Below are 10,540 nucleotides of genomic sequence, written 5' to 3'. Positions count from 1 at the left end.
TGGTGTTTATGTTTCTCTACCCTTTGCTCCTTCCGCCCATGTTAAAGTACTCTCCAAATGGACTCCCTGGTGGTGACCTGTGGCTGCTGGGGTTTACAGAGATCCCCTGGGCAGGGACGGGCGAGACAGTCCTGCCTTCCTTTAGCTAATTTGTTCAAGGGGTTTTCTGTAAATAGAGTTTTCTTAAAGCAAGGTCTACCCTGCCATTATTACCCAGAGCAGAGCTGTCAGAGGCATCAATGTTTAGGAAGAACACTGAACTGGATGAATGAGGCGGTGTAATTGGGCCCTGATGCAGCCTTGAATCCCACAGCAGGAAAGGGGGGCCTTTCATCCTCCCACAGCCCTGCCTCCCTCCTCTGGCTTGCTGGGAGACACCAGAGTGCTGTCAAGGGAGCCCAGCCCAGAGAAGAGAGCTCGCAAATGAGATCTGAGGCCTTTAAAGATCTTGCATCTAACAGAGGAGGATTTCCTCTAACAGGCAGGAGACAGATGCACAGCAGGCCTGGAGAGAGACATCAGAGAAGGGGGCTCTCCCCTGTGAGGAGGGCATTGAGGGATGGAGCAAGCGGGAGCGGGGCCGGAAGCGCTGCAGCTTGCTGTGTGTCACCCAGGCCAGGCTGACAGCCCGGTCCTAGAATTTCAGGGTCCCAGAAGGCAGAGCCAGCTGGGGCCCTCATTCGCACTTGGCTCTGGAGGGAAAGGCGTTGGCATGGTTCACATAGTAGGTTAGCAGTCCGGATGCGCAGGGCCTTCCAAATCATGGAGACACAGACTGAACTTCTCTGTTGCACACTTCTTTCTGTTCCTCTTTTAGATCTCAGTCTCCAGCTGCCCAGGGCTGAGGAGTGTGTCCAGCTCTGCACTGCTGCTAGGCCAGGGACAGACGCCCTCTCCCCCACTGTGAGATCCCCTGCTCCTCTCACCTCTCTCCCTCTTGCAAACAGCCTCACTCCTGGCTTTCGGTCAGGCATGCTCTGATCCCAGGTTCCTGTTGCTGATGCGCAGCATCCCCTACTGCCTCAACGTGAGGCAGCTGGCGCACTGGGTAGATGGTGGCCGTGTGGGGCTTTGTCCCAGAGGTTTATGGCAAATGCCTCAGTGAAGGCACTTCAAGTTCAGGGCTACGCCAGGGGCTGCTCCAGCCCCTTGCTCTGAAGCCCCCACCTTCTCTAATGGTGATCCTTACCCACAGGCTCTGGACAGGCCTCACCCTCTTGTCCTGCCCACGGCACCATTACAGACCTGCTTCCCCCATGCCCTTGTGACTGAGCTGGCAGCGGCCCCCCCACCACACCCTCACAGCCTCCACCCCCGCACCCACTCCCGTTTTCACTCAGAACAAAGCCTAGGCTCCTCAGTGAGGCTCACCAGACCCGTGGCGTTCGGGGCTACTCAGCTCTCCGGCTTCGGCCGGTACGCAGTGTCCTCATCACTCGGATCTGGTCAAAGTCAACCTGGAGCCCAGGGTGGAGATACCCCCCACCCGCTGCATCCACGCAGTCCCCTGCCAAGACTTCTCTTCCCATATCTCCCTCTTCACCCGGCTCACGCCACCCCTGCCGGCCTCGTCACCCCAAGGGCACTGGGGGACCCTCCTAGTCAACACGCCCACTCTGAACACGAACACCTGGGTGTGGAGGCCTGCGTCAGGACCCCGGACTCAGACCACTTGACCTCACAACCTGAAATGTCGCCCTCATGCCAAGCCACGGGCCCTTGTACGTGTGTAGGAAAACTGCTGCCCCCCACTTGGATGACTCATCCAGACCGGTCACATCATGGTGAAAGGGCTTTTGAGGCTTCCACCCTGGTGCTGCTCTCTCACTGCCCAGGGCACTTAGTGGGAAAGGTTGGCCACGCACTTCGGGTTTTTTTCCTTTTTAAAAAACTTTTCTTCTATCAATATTTGATGAGGGTAATTTCAAAGACTTGTTTAGTATGATCTGCACATAAGGAGCCCTTCCGAGTATTTATCACGCTCGGGGTATAATTACATTCAAATCCTGAGACACTGTTGCTAGGTTACTGTTGCTGGAGGTTCCTCTGACTTCCATGCTCGAGGTGCTCTGCCTCCCCCTGGTGATATTAGGGTCAGGGGACTGGCAGGGCAGGGCTTACCATCCCCCTGACGATGGCAAGACTCTGGGGTCTCTCACATATATCTATATGACACATTTATCTATATGACAGAGAAAGAGCACGCATGCGCGAGAGGACGTGCATGGGATGTGCAGTATGCATGGGCACTTTGCATACCTCCCCAGGTGGGGCTGGATGTGCAGGTCACGTGGTTTGTGCAAAGAGGCAGGGAGGGGATAAAGAGGGCAGTTGCTGCCTTGAGAGACTCCCTGGGAAGGAATCATCTCTGAGCCTTCCCTTCCGCCCTGCGTTCTCGCTGAGAACCTAGCGCTCATCCTGCATCCTTCGAGGGCCCCAGGAGGAGTTCCGTTCTGCCGGCAGGAGGCTGCCCTTGTCCAAGGACACAGGCTGCTTTCTGGGGAGAAGCACCTGTCTTCTGGGCTGAACAGCAATCCGAGGCGAAAAATCAGGATGAAGAACCCAAGGCCAGCCCTCCTCCTCATGAGACTGCCCCAGCATAGCAGCACAGTGGCTTCTAGGAACTGGGGGAGGGGTGGATGGAGTCTTGAACTCAGCTGCTTGTCCCAGTGCCCGGGGTGGTATGGAGCAGGAGGCTGGGGAAGAGGCCCTTCTTTCAGGTTTATGTTCCCCAAAATTCTCAATTGTAGACTTTGATGTTATTTCCAAATGAGGCTAAATCAAAACCATTGCTCTTTCCCTTTTTGTTTTGTTTTCTTTCTCTCTTTTTCTTTCTTTATTGTTTGCCACAGTTAAAGGAGTCAACTTACTAAATGTAAGCCTTTAAAATATGCCATACATTTGTAACTCTCTTTTGGCATTTATGTCTCTTGTCAATCAATAAGACCTCTCAGCCTTAAGAAGTGGCCGGCGTCCCCTTCTACCCCTGGAAAGACTGGTTTCCTTTCCCCCTGCGTGCCTGGCACCTTGCAGTAGATTGCTAATCCATGGCTGCTGCCTTTGTGGCTGCACATTGATGAATGGCTGGCCAGGTCCAAACCCACACATTTGTGTTTAATGCACTAATGAGTCAGCATCACTGGCCTTGGGGGAGAAAAAAGGCAAATAAAATCCACGCAGATGGGTTCAGGACTGAGTTTAGCATTGGATTTGCATTTCCTGACTCTGCTGCCCAATCTATTTCCCACTGGCCTTTAGAAATGCACTAGATTGAATTGTGTTTCCTATTGCAAATTTTAAATAAGGTGGATGATACAGTAGGCATTGCTCTCCACAATCCCCTGGGTATAGCTGCAAATACGCTTTTAAACCTCAGAGCAATTTCCCCAGTCATCACAGAGCAATAATTGCTATTTAAAAAGAACACACACACACACACACACACACACACACACACACAGTGTTTGTAGCTCATTGGTTAGAAATATCGATTGTTGTCAATTTTTAATGCAAAAAATAATTAAAGACTTAGCATCTGTTCAAAATATTTACAAAGAGATTAACTATTAGTGTTTATCTTCAAAACCACAAGCAAGATCTGGAGATAATTCTGTGAGAACCAGCGGGGTAAAACACATTTTGTTTCAACGTGAAAACTTCCTAAGCCTTTGTGTCAGAGAATGCCTGCTGAAGGCAGATCTTCCCAGTTGTTGAGAAGGTTAGCTAAGCTGGTGATGGCTGATTCTGTACAAGATGACAAAAGATTCCTGGATTCTTCTAAATGACACTGGGGAGTAAAAGGTGAGGTCACACTGCTTAACTGTGAGATTATTTGTTTTAAAGACTCACACATCTGATTCTTGTATTTGCCAGTTGGCTTGTTACCAACAAGAACAGTCATCTCTGGTTTTGCTGACCCCAGGGCTTTGACTCAGTCTCTGCTCTTGAGATCTTCCCAACCTTGTAAGAGAGGTTAAGGTAATACAAAAATAACTATCTATATTATCCAAGAAAACAGAAATCTTGCCATTTGCGACAACATGGATGGAACTAGAGCGTATCATGCTTAGCAAAATAAGTCAAACAGAGAAAGACAACTATCATATGATCTCCCTGATATGAGGAAGTGGTGATGCCACATGGCGGCTTAAGTGGGTAGGAGAAGAATCAATGAAACAAGATGGGACTGGGAGGGAGACAAACCATAAGTGACTCTTAATCTCACAAAACAAACTGAGGGTTGCTGGGGGGAGGGGGGTTGGGAGAAGGGGGGTGGGGTTATGGACATTGGGGAGTGTATGTGCTTTGGTGAGTGCTGTGAAGTGTGTAAACCTGGCGATTCACACATCTGTACCCCTGGGGATAAAAATATATGCTTATAAAAAATAAAAAATTATATATAAAAAAAAAAAAAACCAGAACCCAGACTAGATAGTTCAGTTGAGGAAGTTTGCTATGGAAGAATAGTTACAGCAGAGTTGGAAGAATTGGAAACAGGATGGTGGGGCCACCCACGGATTAACAAGAGGTCAACGAGAGAAACCACCACCACTCAGGCTGGTGCGGCAAAGGATGAAGATGAAGGCCTTAGAGCCCAGGAACTGGGGCTGCCTGGTGGGAGCTGAGGCCAGGTGAGCAGACCTCTTGCCCGTGATGTCCCTCCCCAAGGTGGAGAGAGGGAGAAATTCTCTGGATTCTCTCCCTTTCCTGTCTTCCACACTCTTGTGCTTGCCTCCAGCTGGCAGAGCCTAACCACAGCCAGTGAGTGTGTGCCCTTGGGAAAAGTAGTTGGCAGTGTCAGGCTTCTGAAGATCAGTGCAGTGAGGGGGACAAGGACGGATCTGAGGTCATTGGGCAATTAACTGGCTCACTAACTCGGGCCCAGTGTCAGAAGAGGAGAGGGAGATAGGCAGTGAAAGAGCCCAGAGGAGGGAGTGGATGTTGTTTATGAAGAAATCAAGAAAGGCTTTCTAGAAGAGGCACCACCTGCAATGGGCCTCAAAGTAGAAAGAGGATCTCATCCATGAGGCTGGGGATGGGTAATGGAAAGACAGATAACACTCATCTGTAACTGAAAGTAACATCCAATTTGAGGAAGAGATTGTCTTGAGATGATAAGACATGGAATCAGACATTGATGGGACCAGGTTCCATGAAGTATATAGTCGAACAGGCTAGGCTTGCTTGAAGATGAGCCGAAGAAAAGGGCTGTGGTGGGTTGCGTGGTTCAGGAAGCTGACTCAGACAGATAACTGTGTGCACGGAGGTTATGAGAGGGTGCTCTCAGGGTTAGCACAGATAAAGAAAAGGAAATGAGTCAAGACTGGGCAGAGGGATGAGCTGGACTGCGAGGTGGCCTTTACAAGGCCTCATCCAACCCCTCAGGGAGCTCCAGAGCTGGGATGACCATTCAGAATTGTCCTGAGTTGGGACAAAGGAGCTGGGCTCTTCTCTCTTTGCATCGGCCAGTCTCTGGGTACACGCTACCCCACGAGAGGTGTGACTCTGTGGGAGGCAACCCACTTGGGTCACGGAGAATGCCCGGCGAGGGTGGGCAGCCCCAGGAGCACTTCCATCTGTTGGGGGGGACGAAGCCCTTCAGTTCCCGTGTGGACAACACACCACACTGTCCTTAGGCCCGGCTCAGGGAAGGAAGATTCAGGGTACTGACTCTGCCCCAGACACTATACCTACATTTCACACAGGTTACTCACTTCTGCATTGCTCCCAGCAAGATCTGGGTCTCCAGCTTACTTCACAGGCAAGGAGGCTGAGGCCCAGAGAAAGTAACTTGCCCAGAGTCCCCAGTCAGTAAATGAAGGAGTGAGAATGTGAACCCAGGTCAGCCTGACCTTAATGCCCACAGGGCCGGGCAGCACTCTCACGGAGGGGAGCCTCCATTCTCTGTAGAAGGAGATCAGTGCCTGGCCACGAGGGAGGGGTCTGTGGTGAGACAGAGGACGGTCTCTGGGAAGCTGAAAAAAATCAGAAAGAAATGACTATGGAGCTGAATGGGATAACAGACTAAAAGGATCGATTACGAAGCAATAGAGAGAGCCAGGAGAGATAGTAAGATCGCACGGATGTTTTCTGGCACTTAATGGTGTTCTTCATTCTTTCTGGCTCCTCTGGAAACTAAGCTCTCTGACTTATGTTGAGAAGTTCTCCATCTTATGAGCCCAGACGGGAGAAGCTGAGAATAGCAGGTTGTCACTTTGCCAGGCTCCCCTGCGGCCCGGAGGTGCCCAGGATAGAGGCTCCCCTACTCACTCATACCCCCCAACTCTGGTTCACACAGCTGGTAGGGAAGCAGGAGCCTCAAGGGTTTGGGGATGGGCACTGGGACCTTGGTGGTGGTCCCAGTAGCACGATTTTGGGCACATGCCCAAATCTCCTAAGTCTGACTCCTGAGAATAGCAGGTTGTCACTTTGCCAGGCTCCCCTGCGGCCCGGAGGTGCCCAGGATAGAGGCTCCCCTACTCACTCATACCCCCCAACTCTGGTTCACACAGCTGGTAGGGAAGCAGGAGCCTCAAGGGTTTGGGGATGGGCACTGGGACCTTGGTGGTGGTCCCAGTAGCACGATTTTGGGCACATGCCCAAATCTCCTAAGTCTGACTCCTTAGCCCTTCTGCCAATTTTGTGAGTGACCCAATATCCTTTAAAAAACATTATCTTGAAACAATTTCACATTTGTAAAATACTGCCAAAATAATAAACCCATAAACACTTCACCCAGATTCCCAAAATGCTAACATGTTACCACACTTGTGTGTCCTTCTCTCTCTCCCTCATTTCTTTATCTTTTTATCCCACTACAGTAATAATTGTTTCAGTTAAGATTCATCAATAGATGCCAAATTAATGGCTGAAAGAATGATAAGAAATAAGATATTTACATCATCTCAAAATATATCCCCTTAGTTATAGAAAGGAAAGAGTAGCTTTACAGTAAAGAAATCGAGAAGACGCCCCCTTCACACAGAGATCAGACTTAACATCATGAGCAATGGGACAGATCAATGCTGTGTGCATCTTGATAGGACCTGCCAGATGGACGCACCGTGATCTTTCTGCAAAGATATACAACCTGAACTTACTACTGAGGAAACATTAGAAGAAACTGAGCCAAGGTTCATTCTACAAAATAACTGGCTTCTTTTCCCTATATGATTTTAGTATTTAAGGCAACCCTCTATCCAAGTGTTTTGTAACCTCCATAGCACCATATCAATGTAAGATTATTCTCGTAGTTTTTTTCCATGATGAAGTCTCTGCTGCTGAGGAAATGCCCAAACGGGGCACCAATCCAAGGGCCAACTGCCATATTCCAGGGTGCCCTGGGAGCAGCAGGTGGACAGAGGCAGAACAGGGGGACAAGTTGTTGAATATGACATTCAACATCCAACCAATGTTTTTGTGTCTCAGTTTTCCACTCACCCCTGCGCTTGATGGCTGCACGATTATGACATGTTTACTCCTTTTTCTGTCAAAAGTTGAGAGTGAGGTATGGCAAAGGCATAGGCTGTGAGCTAACACTTTCTGAGCACGAAATCTGCCCGGCACTGTACCTGTGTGGTAGGCGACATTCTCCCTATTACAAGCCGCTACGTGGCAGTGGTTAATGGCCAAGGCTCTTGAATGAGTTACTTCACCTGTGAATGGGGGAAATGATAATGCCTAGTTCACAGGCATGAGGTGAGGATTACATGGGACGCAGAGTGTGAGGCGGTTAGCACCCTGCACGGCCACCAGGAACACATGAACGTTGGCTGTTAAGTATGACCAGAGGGTTTTGGGTCAGATGATGTGCTCGAGGTCACTCAGACCTGAAACAGGTATGGAGCCCAGGCTTGCATTTTCCATACCAGCATTCTCCTCTTTGTGAAGCACAGAGATGAGAACTCATGGAGGGGGCTGGGACTGGAGATCAAATGTCCATTTCACAGACAAGGAAACCAAGGATGAATGGAGAGCTCCGGTTTCCCCTGGATCAGTGATTCCCTCTCTCCTTTGCCAGCTTCCTCTCTCACCTCTCACTTCCACTTGTGCTAACCTTGGTGCCCAGGGAGGTGGGTAGAGAGCTCATAACTCTGTAATTGCCTTGTGGGTTTTATGGGCCCATATAATGGTGTGCTGTGCAAACTTTTATGAGTATTTATTTTACAATGTCTACTGAAATCATTAATGCTTTCATTAGCTAGATTCAAGGGCCATGAGAGGCTGGGCTTCCCCACTAAGATCCCTTTTTATCTGTAGATTTTAAACAAAAGTTTATGAAAACATTGCATGCTCATCCCAAGGCAAGGAAGTATTCTCCGTGTCTTGTGGATGGAATTAGAAATCTAGGATCAACTATTTATCCTTTTCAGTTCTGTGCTGGCTGGAAGGGGACAAGTAGAGATTACTAGACCAGTCAGCCCACAATACTTATTACTTTTCCTTGAAACTTGGATTTTGCCGGCAAAGCTGATTTCCGAATGACCTCATGTCTTCTGAGATTGCATTTTCATTTTGGATTCCATAATTTTTGGCAAGCTAGGAGCTTGAGCGTTAGGCACCAAACAAAGATAAAAATATAATTCTTACTTCCTTTGAAATATGTGGCTATACATTATAGGTGACTCTATCTGATAAAATTAGGATACTGCCTCTAATGCACTTAAAATCTGTGGTAAAGACTTATAGTAGCTTATCAGATTTTTTAAAAGTGATGTCTTAAGCAAATGTTGCTAAGAGAATTACTGTGCCTATGTGGAGTGTTCATTAGCAAGAAGTGATCGGGCAGAGAAGCCAGTACCTGGAAATTTGTCTCTGGTCACGTAAGATCAGGTTGATTTTCTCCGTGCTGAGTCCTGTCAGGGAGCTTACCTGATTAAAGCACATTGTTTGATTCCCCCAACTACATGCAAGGAAATGTCCTAAGAACGATGATAGAGATACAAAACCGAATTGAATCCTACTTGTCTAGGGTACAAGTTTTTCATTGTTGTTGTATTTTTGCTGCTTATGGACTTTGCTTGCAGTGGGTGGAGTTTATCCTCCTCAGTTCATGGCCCCCTTATGATGACTGCTGCATGCCCACCCTTCTCTTCCTTTACTTACTTTCTGGGGCACCTGGGTGGCTCCGTCGGTGAAGCGTTTATCTTCAGCTCAGGTCATGATCCCAGGGTCCTGGGATCAAGTCCTGCGCTGGGCTCCCTGCTCAGCGGGGAGTCTGCTTTTCCCTCTACCTCGGTCCCCCAACCCCTCTTGTGGCTCATGCGCTCTCTCATAAATAAATTTAAAAGATATATTTACTTTCTCCCATTGTCCCCCATACCATGTTCCCATTTCCTTCCTCCCTGGAGACAATTGCATTTGTGAATTTGATGTCAATCTGTTTTGCTTCTATATGTTTTCATAAAATGTTTACTGTTGGCTGCATGTATTTTTAATGTATGTAAGTGGTATTGTGTAACACAATCTCCTTCCCTTTCTTACTCTTCTCACTAAATACTCTGTTTTTAAAATTCACTTATGCTGCTGTGTTTAAATCTAATCTGTTTCTTCTAATTGTTGCATAAAGCTCCATTCAGATTTCATTGTGCAAACGAGTAAACTGTTTTGAGGATGAGGTCTATCTGAACTTGAGGAAAAGTAATTCTGCAGATTCTGAGGAGAACAGGCTGGAGTCACTGGGGTAGGGGCAGCTAGGAAGCAACTCGAATCACCCAAATGAGAGGTCACCTGGGCCAAATACTGGGAATGGAAAAGAGGGGGAGTGTGTCAGGCTTATTTAGAGGTAGACGATGTATTTTGACTACATAATGGACAGAAGGAGGGAGGAGGGAAAGGAATCAGAGATAACATTAGAATTTGAGCCTGAGGGGCAGGGTGGTTTCAAGTACCAGCATCAGAGTGAGGCAACAACAACAACAGAACACAAAAATATGGTGGGGAGAGGAGAGCGGAATAAGATGGCCTGAAACCGAGACTCACATTTATTCATTCAGTCAATGTTTATTGAGTACTTATTATGTGCCCGGCACTGAACTAGCTGGCTAGCAAACCAGGTGGGGATGGGGTGGACAGCGATATCTATCTCCATGCAGAGAAAGACAGACATTAACAAAACATCAAGCTAACACAAGGGGATATGGGAATATGAAGAGCCCTGATTCAGGTAGGAAATTGGGACAGTGTCCTCTGGGGACATTGCCCTTCAGCTGAATCCTGGATGGCTAGAAGCTACCCAGGTGAAGAGTAAAGGGAAAGGCATGCCACACTGATGAACAGCACCAGCAGAGGTCTGGAAGTGGGAAGGAAGTTGTCGGCACACGTGAAGTGCTGGAAGCAGGTCAGAGTGATTGAGGCACAGGGATCAGGGAGGCCTGGCAAGAGCTCGATTCTGCAGCATCTCCGAGGTCATACTCAACTTTGTGAACCTTATCTGAAGAGGAATGGGAAATATTAAATGTTAATCACGGACTGCCATGCTCCAGTGAGCTGTTCAAAACTGGGCAGCGTGGAGAAGTTTCTAGAAAGACAATGTGGAAGT

The sequence above is a fragment of the Mustela lutreola genome, chromosome 2 (genome assembly GCF_030435805.1).
Source record: "Mustela lutreola isolate mMusLut2 chromosome 2, mMusLut2.pri, whole genome shotgun sequence".
NCBI classification, from domain to species: Eukaryota; Metazoa; Chordata; class Mammalia; order Carnivora; family Mustelidae; genus Mustela; species Mustela lutreola.
The sequence above is the reverse complement of the archived record's forward strand: the minus strand, read 5'-3'. Positions refer to the sequence as shown.